We start from the raw sequence: 16,182 nt of genomic DNA on the forward strand, positions 1-16,182 counted from the left end.
ACTATTTTTTTAACTCAAAGAAACAAAGATAGGATCCTGCTATCTCCATGGAATTATTTTCATTTATTTGCTTTTCTTTTAACCGTTACTGTCATATGTTAAAGCAAAGTCATACTCATATGACACATAAAATTTGTATTGATAGTAATTTTGTTTCCACTGGCCATATAAACATAAGCTTCTGTGTATGAGATTGGTATCAGTCAATCACATGGACTTGAGGGGGAAAACTGCTATCTTCTCATAGAGGGGCATAACTGGCAAGGAATGAAGACCTAAAATGGTTCTGTAGTTTCCTGATACCCTTTTCCTTCATATCTGACTTTAAAATCAAAGAGTTAGGCACTTCCCTGGGGGTTCAGTGGTTAGGACTCTGCACTTCCACGGCTGAGGGTGCAGGTTCCATTCTTGGTCAAAGAACTGAGATCCCACAGGCCTCACGGCCATGAATGAACAAATAAATAAAATCTCATGGTTAGGAGTCATTCCTCTGGCTTTCATTAAAAAGACAAGGAAAGAGGTTTTAGGAAGTTCATGTTGAATGCTGTATCCTGAGATGGGAGAGAAAATCCTGGAGATCTCTTCCGGCTACTTCTTTCATAGAGTTTTCACCTTGGAAGATAGGGAGATTGTGACCCTGAAGAAGTAAACAGCAGGACCAGAAGGTTTCAGTAGAAAGAGGGAGGACCAAGCAGCAACAAACTCACTGTGGCCAGAGAGAGAAGGCTCTCGATGATGGGATCCAGAGCTGACTCCAGGAAGTGGGAAGGAGGTGTCTGTGGGGAATCAATAAAAGTGGGGCTGAGAGGAATCAGAAGACTCCTTGGTCGGCCTGTCAATTTTTCCCTGCCAGAAAGTTCCTGATGGGAACCACAGGAAACACTATCATAAGCCAAATTAATCATGGAGTATATCAAGGTGAAGGAGCAAAATTTAATGACATTAGCTGCTCAGTTCCAAACATGAGCCAAAGCCCAAGGAACAGGATAGGTCAAGCCAGAGGTAGGACTGAAGAAGAATATTATACACATCCTCAATTTCAGCTGCAAGCTCTTTAGGCAGGTACACTGTTTACCTACAGACAGGCAACTTAAGAAAGGAATTTAGTGCTTTAATTTAGGAATGTTTCATCCTTTACACGGAGAAGGCAATGGTGACCCACTCCAGTACTCTTGCCTGGAAAATCCCATGGATGGGGGAGCTTGGTAGGCTGCAGTCCATGGGGTCACTGAGTCGGACTTGACTGAGCGACTTCACTTTCACTTTTCACTTTCATGCATTGGAGAAGGAAATGGCAACCCACTCCAGTGTTCTTGCCTGGAGAATCCCAGGGATGGGGGAGCCTCGTGGGCTGCCATCTATGGGGTCACACAGAGTCGGACATGACTGAAGTGACTTAGCAGCAGCAGCATCCTTTATAAGTAGCATATAAGCATCCCACCAGAACTTTATTCACCAATTGCAGACATTTGAATGTAAAAACTTATGATGGATGATCATCCACCTAAACATTAAATGCACTGGAATATTAATCACACAAGATAACATGGTTCAGTTCAGTTCAGTCGCTCAGTTGTGTCCGACTGCTTGTGACCCCATGAATCGCAGCACGCCAGGCCTCCCTGTCCATCACCAAGTCCTGGAGTTCACTCAGACTCGCGTCCATTGAGTCAGTGATGCCATCCAGCCATCTCATCCTCTGTTGTCCCCTTCTTCTCCTGCCACCAATCCCTCCCAGCATCAAAGTCTTTTCCAATGAGTCAACTCTTCACATGAGGTACAATTCAAATAATTTGTTGTAAAATTCATAATCAAAGATTATTTGTCTACCTCAAGAAATTGAATTTACTCAGTAAAATGGCAAAACTCTAACTGGTTGATAATAGTATTCTTGCTGAATTATAATTCATGAGGAAAAATTATATATAATATTATAAAATATGAAAATTATTATCAGTTACTGCATTTATGAAGACAGATCTATTATTAACTTCTTTGGGACACATTATTGCTGAAGGAATTCTAATAAAAATTAGTTTATATGTCAAACTTGTTTAGCTTTAGACTTAGAATTAAGAACCTTATCTAGATGCAAATATTTAACTGACTTGCATGAACAATAACTAGAAATTAAATTAACCATATAATATAGTTAAGATAATCAGTGGAGCCAGAGTCATAGATCAGAAAGAAAAGAGAAATGTTAATAATATGGAATAGAATTACATACTCTCGAACTCGATTTGTTAACCTACAGGCATTCACAGACCAGAGCACAAATCCATTTACAGGCCATACTTGCTCATCTTAATAATATTTTATTGACTTACACATTTTCTCCTTTTGTCTGTTTCCTCTTCCTTACACTCCTTGAGATCAAAATTTAAAAAAAATCTTTTTCTTAAGTATTATGATAAAATAGTTTTTAAAAAGCAAAATATAAAATCCGTTTATCACTTAACCGCAGTAAAATATGGGTGTGTTTATAAACAAAGACAATAAGAGAATACATACAAGTGAAATAATGGTATTTGAGCAATGAACTTACGGGTTTTCTAATGTTTTCATTATTTGTAATTGTTTATATTACTTTTACAAAAAAAAAAAAAAAAGGACTTTAAAAAGTTTTCTCTTTGCAATTTTCCAGGGGTAATTTTTCCCCGTTTGGACAGGTGCTTGGCACATGCTAGGGGCCCAATGTATTATATTTGATGACTAAGTATACAAAATGGCAGCTGTAACTGCTAGCAGATTTTCTTTAGAGATGCAAAATGATGACACTGGCTATGGTGAAGTAAGGATATAATAAGTGAGTATTTACTCATCCCAGGGGCTTCTAATTACCTATCCCTGAGACTGTTATTAGTAGTGTCCATACAACTCATTGGACTTCCCTGGTGACTCAAGACAGTAAAGCGTCTGCCTACAATGTGAGAGACCTGAGTTTGATCCCTGGGTTGGGAAGATTTTCTGGAGAAGGAAATGGCAACCCAATCCAGTACTCTTGCCTTGAAAATCCCATGGATTGAGGAGCTTGGTGCAGGCCACTATCCATGGGGTCGTAAAGAGTCAGGCACGACTGAGCGACTTCACTTTTACTTTATAACTTATTGTCTACTGGGACACTTTGAGAGGGAAAAGGGATATATTTATAAATATGCCAGGTTCTTAGATATGAAACCTAAGGCACAAGCAACCAAAGAAATAAACTGGACCTCATAAAAATTTAAATGTTTTCTTGTCCAAGGACATCTTGAAATCAAGGATAAGATTTCCTTATCAGGAAAATAAAGAGACAGCTCATAAAATAGGAGGAAATATTTATAATCATTTACTGGTAAAGGTCAAGTATCCAGAATATATAAAGAGCTCTTATGATCAACAATAAAAAGACAAATAACCTAGTTAAAAAGAGGTAAATAATTTGAACGGACATCTCTCCAAAAAAGATATACAAAGGGAGATTGAGCACATGAAAATATGTTTAATATGGTCATGAGGGAAATGCAAATCAGAACTATGACATACCACTTCACAGGCACTAGGAAGGATATAACTTTTTTAAAAAATGTTAAATAACAGGTGTTGGTGATAAAGTGGAAAAAGTGGAACCTCCATACACTACCAGTAGGAATTTAAAATAGTGCACCTACTTCGGAAAACAGTTTGTCAGTTTTTCAAAGAATTAAACATAGAGTCACATGATTCAGCAATTCCACTCCTAGGTATATATTCAAAACAACTGAAACATATATTCACACACAAAATAACTGTATTCCAATGTTTATAGCAGCATTATTCATAATTCATAATAGCCAAAAAGAGGAAACAATGCAAATGTCTACCAATTAGATAAATGTATCAACAAAAATATATCTCCATACAATGGAATATTAGGTAGTCAGAAAAAGGAACGAAGTTTTGATGCTAAGTTTCACATGGATGAACCTTGAAAACATTATGCTGAATGAAAGAAGCCACATGCGAAAGGTCGAATATTGCATGATTCCAGTTACAGCTACTATCCAGAATAGGCAGATTCATAGAAATCAAAGATGTGAGGACGAGTGAGGGAAATGTTCTGGAATTAGACAGCGGTGACATACAACCTTATTGCAGTATTGTACGATGCAACAATACTGCACCAGCCTGTGAATACCCTAAACATCACTGAATTAGATACTTTAAAGTGGTAAATTTTATGACATGTGAACTATATGTCAGCAAATAAACAATAAGAAACAAATGAGAAATCTGGGCCAATAGGGGAACTGGAACTGAATTATGGTCACTGTAAATCAGGCACTCAATGTATTTTCAATCTTGAAAGATAAATATGTGGAGAAAGTTGGCATTGAAGAAGGTAAGTAGATGTTTTTCCCCCCGGAAAAAATGTTTAAGTCTGAATTCTAAAACTTTAAAGCAGAGTCTATACTAATAAGAGATATTACTTTCAGATCATCTTCATTTTGCTTCATCTCTTCTACACAATATGAAGCCAAAATTTAGTGTTTTCATTGTATATATGTCACCATCTTTTATGTCTTCCAAACAATATTTAGACATAATTAGTGTTTTGGTTGTATTAACATCTCTCTCCGCTTCTTTTGCTTCATCTCCCACAAATAGTAGTCAGTCAAAATTTAGCATCATAATTCCATTCATATTTCTTCTCTTACCTCCCTGAAACTCTTGAGTACCTCTCAGCATCTTATCTCCCTAAGTAAGTCTCTAGTCACTTCTTTTTTCTGCTCTATCCCATACCACTTAGCTTGCTTTTTCTCCTACTAATCTCAGTTTATCTTCTAAAATACCATTCTGTTGCTAATAAACTTTACTCTATTTTTAACTTTTCCCTAACAATATTTTTAAAAATTTTTTCTTTTTTGCTATAATGGAAACCTGACGTCCTCCTGACCATGAACTTTCCTGTAAGTGATAGTGATTCTCATTTCAAGACCAGGAGATGGAATTGACATTTCCCTGGCTCTCTCATGGTTTTCAAACTATAATTCTTCTTTGCTCCTCCTCTGACATCTTCTAGATACATCATTCTCTTACCATCCACATCTCTGCTTTTTGCTGATCTTCATATCACATTTTCACAGTGATTAAAAATTTGGGCTCAGGGTCACAGGTATTTTTTGCTGTTCTGAGTCTTATCATTCTGGGTTACCTTTATTATCCAAACAGGGTCCTAGCTTTTAAATTCCTTGACGTCTTCCACTGCAGCTACACATTCCTATGGCCACATTTTAGATTTTATTACTCATAATAGCTCTACCTCAGAGATCTCATACTATGACCAGTCTCTCACCTTTCCACATCTTCCCCTCTCGTTTATAATTCTCCTTCTAAAAATTCTTAGAAGCATGTCTTCTCGATCACTTCCTTCATCTAATCCGTTAATTTTTCATTGATTTTGCTTTTTCCACTTTTGGTTTACGAGGTCAGTTGCTTCAACCACTTTTTAACTAGCATTCCCAATTTCTTCTACTCCATGACCTTAATACACTGCATCTCCTCTGCCAATCCCTGAATGTGAATCAACCCAACCATCTGCTTTTTCCAATCTGCTCTTGGACTGCCAAGAAAATTGTGTAACTGTGCTTTCTAATTTGTTGCATTATTTATGATTGTGAGCCTCAGTTAGTTGGCTCACTTACCCATTTCCTGAAGTGGCTACGTCAAACATTCACTATTATCCTCCAGCCACTAAGCCACGCCATCTTACTCTCTCCCAGATGACCGTGTCTCATATTTTACAGCTAAAGTAGAGGTCATGGTATCTAAATTCCATGAGAGCTCTCCTTTTCATCCCATACTCAGCAATCCTCTTATCTCAAAGACAGCCAAAGTTTCCCAGTATTCTAAAAGAATTTCTCTACCAATACTTTTGATATATTTTGTTCCATAATTTTGCTCTATAAATCTCTTCTTAATTTCCCTACTTCTTCTTCCTTAAAAACATGCTGATTTTCTGCATCTTACAAGAAAAAAAAAAATCCTTAATACTGCCTTTCTACAAAACTACGCTCTTCAATTTCCTTCATACTCAACTTTCTGAGAGTCATCTACATTTACTATATTTTCTTAGTCCCATTCAACCTTCAAGATATTTGGCTTATATAATTCCAAGGAATGTGTTCTCAGTAAGGTTCATAGGGACCTCCCAGTTGTCAATCTAAGTGGCTCATAAAAAATTCTACCTTATTTGACTTTACTGGATTGGCTATTGTTCACTATGATCTACTTAAAGAGAGATTATCTCCTCTCTTGGATTCTATGTCTCTTAGAATTTCTTTTCCTGCTTCTCTTCTCACTCTGTTAGCTAGCCTCTTGATGGCATCTCTTAGTCTGCCTGTTTCTTAAATCATCAGATTCTTACTGTTTGCTTCTTTCTTCATACTGCACTGCATGCTGTGCTTAGTTGTGTCCGACTCTCTGCGACCCTATGGACCACAGCCCACCAGGGTCCTCTGTCCATGGGATTTTCCAGGCAAGAATACTGGAGTGGGTTGTCATTTCTTCCTCCAGGGGAACTTCCCAACCCAGGGATCAAACCTGCATCTCCTGCATCGGCAGGCAGATTCTTTAACACTGAGCTACCTGAGAAGCCCATATATACATATATATAGATGGCTGCATCGGGTCTTAGTTCTGGCATGCAGTATTTTCCTTGCGCCATGTGGGATCCTTTGTTGCTGCACACAGATTCTCTAGTTGTGGCATGGGGGCTCCAAGGGTGCACAGGCTTCCTTAAGGTTTATCTCTTGACATCTTTCCTACACACTGTCTTAGAAAGTATCATCCACTTTGGTGACTTTTTTAAAAAGTGTGTAGTTCCATAGTTTAAGTATACCCACATTGTTGTATGTTTAGAACTTTTTCATCTTGCACAACTGAAATTCTATCCCATTAAACAACTCTCCTTATGCAACGACTTATCCTCCTCCCCGTCCCAGCCCCTGGCAACCACTATCCTACTTTCTGTTTCTATGACTCTTACTCTTAGGTACTCTGAGGTACTCTTAGATACCTCAGATGAGTGGAATCATACGGTAGTTTTCTTTCTGTGACTGGCTTGTTTCACTTAGCATCATGTCTTCAAGGTTTATCCATTTTGCAGCATGTAACAGAATTTCCTTTCTTTTTAAGGCTGAATAGTATTTCACTGTGTATGTATACCACATTTTGTTTACTCATCCAGTCTTCAAAGAATGTATGGGCTGCTTTCATCTCTGGCTACTGTGAATAATGCTGCTATAAACAACGGTGTGCAAATGTCTCTTTGAGACCTTGCTTTCATTTCTTTTGGATGTATATCTAGAAGAGAGATTGCTAGATCATATGGTAGTAGTATTTTTAATTTTTAAGGAACCATCGCTATTAACTTCAGTGACTTTAACTACCACGTATGTGTAGATAACTTCCAAATCTACATTCACGCCCCAATCCCTCTGTCTCCTAAAATACATAAGGACAGGAACTTACAAAGGAGGGAAACATGATTACCTTTTTATCCACTAGGTACAATTGCTTCTAAACAAATTCTTGTTTAAAACACTATGGCTTTTGAATTCTGAGTGTGTCTAACAAAGAAATTTTAGGAGGGCTAAAGTCCAGTGTTTTTCCTACTGATTATTATGTAATTCATGATGAATTACTATTGAGCTTAATGTTAAGCATCTTGCAATGTACTTATCTGCTTCTCATAATGCTTACTACTGTTTTGCACTTACTAGGTAGTATCTGGTTAATTACCTAATCTAAAATAGTAACCAAACTGAGAGTAGAAGTGGCCCAGTACCAAAATACTTGTGCAATTTCTTTCCCCATTTGTAAATGAAAAAGAGAGGATAAAATATAGAAATTAACATATCATTACTCCTACACATATTTTTAGCATAAATATAAATATATGAGTTATATACTAGATAAACTTTATTCTGAGCATATGACTTTAGTAAATAAGAATCTATCAATAAAATATTTTGAAAAGTTTGGCACACAGCAAATTTACAATGCTACCAAAAAGGAAGAGTTAACCAAAAAAAAAAAAAAAAAAAACATTTTGGAGGGTACGGGCACTCATTATCATCATTTATGAAATGAAGGCAAGAACACTGAATAACATTTAAAATAATATTCTGAAATCCCCTTGAAATGAAAATTAGGCCCAGATTTATAATGGGGAAAAAAAAAAAAAGCTTCCCAACACCAAGGTGGTTGAGGGCAGAAAATTTAATCATTGCTTACGACAATAAGACACTTTTCTGTTTCACTGGTAAATAGTTTTAAAACTTGCAATAATTTCTGCCAACTCAGAGCCCTGAGAAAATACGTCACTTTTTTATAGGAAGAAGAAGAGGATATTGTCAACAATGTAAAAGGAATGCAGAGTAGCAACAGCTCAAAATGGACTGGCAGACTATGAACACTGGGATCTCCACGGAAACAGAGAGCTATGAGATGGCAAAGGGCTGAGTAAACGCCGAAGTCCAGCTTCCAAAACCAAATGAAAACTCATGAGATGCAAGCAGGATTTAGTTATTTTGATGAGTAACACACATACTAGCTGAATTAAAAGAAATAATTATAGCTGAAACGAACACAAACTGAAACTTTTTTTTTCAGTTTATCTGATTAAAGTTTAACCAACGGTTGATTTATAACACTCAGTTTACAGAGTTCCACAAAATGGTAGAGCTGAATGGAATTTCAGAATTTGTCAAGTATAATTCCCTCCCTTATTTCGGGAGTGAGTTACCTTAGGCTAGTGTAACACACAAGAGTCCATGGAAAAGCTGAGACTACAACAGAAGCCTCCCAGGTCTTGGTTCAGACATACCACCACAAAGGCTATACCATTAGCTCTCAGATGCTAGTTTGTATGAGTCAGGAATATGCATTTTTAACAAGTTTTCCTAGTAATTCTGGCTAGGGAGATCCTCAGACTGTACTTTGGTAAACTACTAGTTACTCAGTGGCTCAGACTCTTTGCGACCCCATGTACTGCAGCCCACCAGGCTTCCCTGTCCTTCACTATTTCCTGGATTTTGCTCAAACTCATGTCCATTGAGTCTGTGATACCACCCAACCAACCCATCCTCTGTTGCCCCCTTCTCAGAAAAACTACTGGAAAACTTGACAAACCATGGGTCATTTACAAATAGACTCTTGTCTCAGGGGCAGACTTCCAGGGACAGTTAATTAACTTAACTGGAAAGGGGGAAAAGTTATTTCTCCTAGGTTCACCATTTGGGACATTTCTTTAAAGACAGAAAGGCTCACAGTGTAGAGGCTTTTCTATTATGTAAGTATAATGAATCTGGGTTTATCAGTGAAATGCAGCAGGCTCACATGCAACCCGGGCCTCTGAGAGAAGCTAACCAGTAGAGGTTAAAGGGGAGAAAAGAAGGGGAATAAATTAAAACCCTTGTGTGTGCTTAGCTGCTCAGTCGTGTCCGACTCTCTGGGACCCCGTGGTCTGTAGCCTGCCAGGCTCCTCTGTCCTCAGGTATTCTCCAAACAAGAATACTGGAGCGGGGTTGCCATGCCCTCCTCCACAGGATCTTCCCAATCCAGGGATCGAACCCAGGTCTCTCCCATTGCAGGCAGATTCTCTACCATCTGAGCCACCAGCAAAACCGTTTGCAAACAAAATAACCTCATTCTTGGAAGGGACAGATGGATACATAGGTAGTAAAGCAAATACAGCAAGATGTCTATTGCAGACTCTAGGTGGTGGGTATGGGGGTGTTAACTATGTAATAATTTCAAGTTTTCTGTATGTTTGCACCAACTTCCCCAATTCTTGAAACCTGAACTCCAGGAAACTAGTGTTTCCACTTCTCCAACTTTTCCTACCTATCTGTCTAACCTTTCCTTTGTCAATTTTCCTCTTCCGTTACTATAAATTTGGTTGGAACTCAAATCCTTTGTTGTTCTCTACATCATCTCTCATAGATCTCACCTTCAAAATTATACTAAAATGCAAGCGCTCCCTTAAGTAGGTGAAATCTCTCTCATCTCCAAATTTCCATGGTACCGCTTTAACCTCTCTTCTGGCACCCCTAGTTTCTCTGTGTTGCGGTTCACTTTCTTAACACACCAGTTCTGTTGTAACATACATAATGGAACTGCCTTCTCCTTTTTAGTGTGCCTCTTATACTTACCCGAAGAGGCACTCAGTAATATTGGATGATTAAACCTGGTCTATTTATAGGGTTTCAATGATCACTTTTATAAACAAGATTTAACCAAATCTGGTAGACGGTACTACTTTGAAAGTGAAAACTTTAAAAGTTTTGTCACTCAGGGCAGAGAGAGTCCAGATTTAAGAGTCTTATTTATAAAAAGTGACCATTGAAACCCTATAGACAAGATTTAATCATCCAATATTACTGAGTGTCTCATATTCTCTCTGCCCTGAGTGACAAGTCTAGTAGTCATTTCTACTTTAGGTGCCTGAAACTCAGTGTATTAAAATCTGAATTCATCTTCCTCAGTAACCCAGACATGAAATATTCGAGTGATTTCTGATTCCTTTTAGCTCCCTCACAACTAATCAGATGTCCTGAAGTGTATTTTTTAAAAAACACCTTTCAGTATCACCAATTTTGTTTATTTCCATGTTCATAGGCACTACAATGTTATAAGTGAAGCCAAATCCCTTTATGTTGGCACTACCCAAAAAAATTAAAACAAAATTAAAAATCTGTCTTCCTGTCACAAAATGTCCTTCTCTCTGCAATCCTTATGTGCTGTGTGCTCAGTCATGTCCAACTCTTTGTGACCCCATGGACTGTAGCCCACCAGGGTCCTCTGCCCATGGAATTTTCCAGGCAAGAATACTCAAGTGGGTTGCCATTTCCTACTCCAGGGAAGCTTCCCCAGCCAGGGATCCAACCCGGGTCTCCTGTAATAGCAGGTGGATTCTTTACCACGGAGCCACCTGGGAAGCCTATATACCACTGTCAGGACTCTTCTCTTAAAAACTGACTTGAGATTTCCCTGGTGGTCCAGTGGCTAAGACTCTGTGCTTCCACTGCAGGCGGTGTGGGTTTGATCACTGGTCCGGGAACTAAGATCCCAAAAGCCACAGGAAGTGGCAAAGCAACTGTCTTAATTATGTCACTCTTTAAAAAGCCTTCAGTGGCACCTTACTATCCCCACCCCTTGTGCCCATCCTGGAGAAGAGAAAGGCTACCCACTCCAGTATTCTGGCCTGGAGAATTTCATGGACTGTGTACTCTACGGGGTCGCAAAGAGTCAGAGGTGACAGAATGACTTTCACTTCACTTGTGCCTATAAAAATTCTACCCATTCTACAAGGGGTGGCTCAGGTTGCCATGCCTGTTTTAACACACGGATTCACCACTCTAGCTGGAAATATCTTCTCCGTCTGCTGCTATTCTATAGCTCAGAGATAGCACTGTCCAGATACCACTGGTCACACAGTACTTAGTACATTTCTGTGTCTATCATGTCCACTACTAGATGGTAAATTCCTTGGGGTTAAGGGTCATATCTTGAACCATCTGTATTTCACATAGCTCCCAGATCCGCTGGTGACCTACACATTCTAAGGATTATAACTTTCAAATGGAGAGCAGCTATTGATGATGCAGTATTACGAAAATGTTAGATTTCCAACACCTGGCTTGAAAAAGGTGAAGTATGTATAGGATGAAAAGAAATAACAGTCATGAAGACTATGTGAATGTAATCAAGATACAAAATAATTTAGGCACTGAGAAAATGCAACTGTGATGATCTACTCATTAAAGAGACTTACCTTGGGGCTGCAAAGTAAAAGAAGGCCTAGAGTAGAAAGCGTGTCTCAGTTTATCTGTTAGTACAAAGTTAAGTAAACAATATCTCCAAGTGGGAGCCAAGGATGGCATTTTTGCTAGTATAGTTAGACCTGCCCTGAAAAGACTCCCTATCTCCCCCTCAAAAAAAAAAGTCCACAATTACTTTCCCAACCCCAACTGTTTATAAGAGTATTAGCTAACGGTTCTCAGAAACTCTTAAAGAGGGTGTGGTACATTTTCTACATAAATTCTTCTTTTCACATTCAGAAAAAAAAAGCTGATGTAATAGGTCAAATTGTATTGTTTCTTAAGAGAAAAATGCTAAATAACCCAAAATAATGAATTCCTTCATATGGAAAAGTCCAGTAAAAAGAAGTAGGATCATATTTATCATGAAGTTGGCTATTTGTGATGCATTCTACAGAATTGGTTTATTTTGTAATTAAATATGGGCTTCCCTTGTGGCTCAGCTGATACTCTGCCTGCAATGTGGGAGGCAGATTCTTCCCTGGGTTGGGAAGATCCTCTGGAGAAGGGAAAGGCTACCCACTACAGTATTCTGGCCTAGAGGATTTCATAGACTATATAGCTCATGGGGTTGCAGCATTGGACACAACTGAGCAACTTTCACTTCACTTTGTAATTAAATCTAGAAGGGTCTTAAAGCTTGTCCTATCAAAATTAGTATTTATTAATACAAAAAGACATTTATATTTGACTCATAAAAGGTTTACTTTGAAAAAGGACTCAAAAAAAAATTTTTTTTAATTGGCACTTTCTTGGTGGCCCAGTGGTGAAGCTGCCACCTACCAAAGAGGACACAGGTTCAATCCTTGATCCAGGAGCTAAGACCCCATATGCCACAGGGCAAGGAAGCTGAAACTCTTAATTGACCTTATTGAGAAATACATCAATCAGGCAGCATCCTAGTGAGCACCTAGAGGGGTGCTGCTACTGCTGCTGCTGCTAAATTGCTTCAGTCATGTCCGACTCTGCGCGACCCCATAGGTGGCAGCCCACCAGGCTCCCCCATCCCTGGGATTCTCCAGGCAAGAACACTGGAGTGGGTTGCCATTTCCTTCTCCAATGCATGAAAGTGAAAAGTGAAAGTGAAGTCGCTCAGTTGTGTCAGACTCTGTGTGACCCCATGGACTGCAGCCTACCAGACTCCTCTGTCCATGGGATTTTCCAGGCAAGAGTACTGGAGTGGGGGTGCCATTGCCTTCTCCAGAGGAGTGCTAGGAGGGGGTATAAAAAATGGAAGCATTTTACAGGAAGAAAGGTGGGGCAAGGTAGCTCTTAGCAAAAGAAAAGAAAGAACTACGTTTAGGCTAAAACATCTTTAGGGGGAAGGGTTGAAGGGTTTTATTATATAGATGGCTTCCTCTTCTTGAGGACAAAGAGCACCCACATGGCAGACTGTGTGTGCCTAGCTGCTCAGTCATGTCTGACTCTTTGTGACTCCATGGACTGTAGCCCGTCAGAGTCCTCTGTCCATGGGATTCGCCAGGCAAGAATACTCGAGTGGGTAGCCATTCCCTTCTCCAGGGGATCTTCCCAACCCAGGGATCGAACCCAGGTCTCCCACGTTGCAGGTAGATTCTTTATTGTCTGAACCACCAGGGAAGCCCATGGCAGATTACCACATTGGTATTGATCAGAAACTCTAGACTGGTTGATTAAGACTACATTTCTGAGGGAACTCTCCTACACTGTTGGTGGGAATGTAAGTTGGTTCAGCCACTATGAAAAACAGTATGAAGCTTCCTCAGAAAACTAGAGTAGAATTACTATATGATCCAGCAATTCCACTCCTGGGCATATATCCAGACAAAACTCTAATCCAAAAAGATTCATGCAATCCTATGTTCATAGCAGCACAGGTCACAATAGTCAAGACATGGAAACAACTTAAATGTCCATCAACAGATGAATGGAAAAAGAAAATGCGGTACATTCATACAATGGAATACTGTGCGTGTTATGTGTTAAGTCGTTCAGTCGTGTTCGACTCTTTGCAACCCTATGGACTGTAGTCTGCCAGGCTCCTCTGTCCAAGGGATTTTCCAGGCAAGAAAACTGGAGTGGGTTGCCATGCCCTCCTCCAGAGGATCTTCCCAACCCAGTGATCAAACCCACATCACTTTACGTCTCCTGCATTGGCAGGTGGGTTCTTTACCACTAGCTTCGAAATGGAATACTACTTAGGAATAAAAAAAAAAGAAAGAATGCCATTTGCAGCAATATATATGCAACTAGAGATTACTAAGTCAGACAGAGAAAGATAAATACTGCATGATATCACTTACATATGGAATCTAAAAATATGACACAAATGAACCGATCTACAAAACAGGAACAGTCTCGTGGACATAGAAAACAGTCTTCTAGTTGCCAAGGGGGAGGGGGTTGGGGGTGGGTAGAGTGAGAGATTCAGGTCAGCAGATGTGAGCTATTATATACAGAATGAATAAACAAGGTCCTTCTGTATAGCACAGAGAATTATATTCCATATCCTATGATAAATCATAATGGAAAAGAATATAAAAATGTATATATAATTTGTGTAACTGAATCACTTTGCTATACAGCAGAAATGAACTGCTACAATTGCGAAACAATTTCACAACATTGTACGTCAGCTATTCTTTTTTTTTTTTTAATAAAAAGACCTCATTTCTGGTAAAGGTTGAAACTGAAATTAGGTTGGATCTTAAATCTAGGTTTGGTATCATGGGCTTTAGCACAAGGGACACCATTTTGGGCATGCGGTTTTTCTCTTTAACACCCTGATATAATAAAGCAACAAAATAGAAATAGCAATGCCTACATTTTTGTTGAATCTCAATAATCTGTTTTAGTTTGTCTTTTTAACTTTTCTGGTATTATCTATTGTATTAAAGAAAGGGGGTGGTGGTATTAAATTTGGTTCCTGCACATTCCAACCTCTTTATTCCTTAATGACAAAGAAATCTGTGGGAAATACTGGTAAAACTGAACCAAAATCAAGAGTATTCTAGCCCCTGACATGCCTCCATATTAATTCAGGTAACACTGTGAGTTATTGAGCATGGACAACACAGTGCTATAGACGAACCGTGGGAGATTTAAAGAAAAACTGTGTGTGCTCATGTTATATTGTCTCTGTTCAATATTATTTATACTCTCGTAGTTAGGACATATAAACATAAAAAAAGGTGAAGTACTCAGTCTCCTAAAACACATACCAAGTGTCAAGAGTGGAACCACCATATTTCTGGGGAGGTAAAGGCAGGAGAAATGACAGAAGAGACCAACTTGAGCCAGATACTGAACGATGGATTTAGAGGAGGGCAGAAGGCAACTTATCAATTAGCATGATCTAAGAAGGGTAGAAAAAGAGCTATACTGGAGAATTTCTACTGGGGAGTAGAGGGAGAAAGGGTCAGAAGTCAAGCTGAAGCCAGATTATAAAACTGTAATACCAGCTTTAGAGGTCTAGGCTTCATTCAAGTAACAGTGGTTCTGAGATTCCAGGATATACAATAATCACCGGGAGAAGACTGGTGACTAGACAGATATTAACTCCTGAGATTCTAATTCAACAGATTTGGGATAGTCCCAGAAAACTGCATTTGGTAAAATGTTAGATTCCCCAGATGATTCCTGTACAGGTGGTCCAGTGGCAAACCTTGAAACACTCTACCTGAAGAAAAAAAGAATCCTTTTCTATCCTACTAACTTACAAATTTTAAATCAGTTTTCCGTAAGTTTGAAAACACTTAACTGCTAGGCCCAGAAGTTTTTTCCTCAGTGTAATGCAATATTTCTTCAGTATTTGGTACTGACTCTGCCACTGTTTACATCTTGAAAACTATCTTGTGTTAACAATACATTATCTGGTTCTCTCTGTCTCTTTGACCTCTGTACCATTCTCTGGCCTCTCATATGTTGCCTTTATTTTGTTTTTCTCAGGATTCTGACTTTGGTCCTCTACATTTTTCCCTTCATGAGTTCATTCACTCCTAGTAAGGAGAACCTTCATGCCAACTTCAGAAGTTTAGACTTTGCCCTGTAGGCCAAAAAAAAAAAAAAAAAGTTATAAAAGTTTCTGAACAGTGGAATGTTATACAGAAAGGAATTTTCTAGAAACATTACCTTGGAAATCATCTGCAAAAAGGGATTAGAGGTAGGAGAAATAGGACGGAGGGAGAATAATTAGGAGACTATCAAAATAAACAGACATTTAGGGTCATCACCAAAGCGTGGCTTCAGAATGAAAATGTTAGTTTTCTAATAGATCTTCCCTTTCAGAAAGTAGTCTTATTTCAATAAATTAATAGGTAAAGTACTTCTAGAAATACTGGTTTTATTATCATGTGAG

The sequence above is a fragment of the Ovis aries genome, chromosome 18, assembly GCF_016772045.2.
Source record: "Ovis aries strain OAR_USU_Benz2616 breed Rambouillet chromosome 18, ARS-UI_Ramb_v3.0, whole genome shotgun sequence".
Lineage (NCBI taxonomy): Eukaryota > Metazoa > Chordata > Mammalia > Artiodactyla > Bovidae > Ovis > Ovis aries.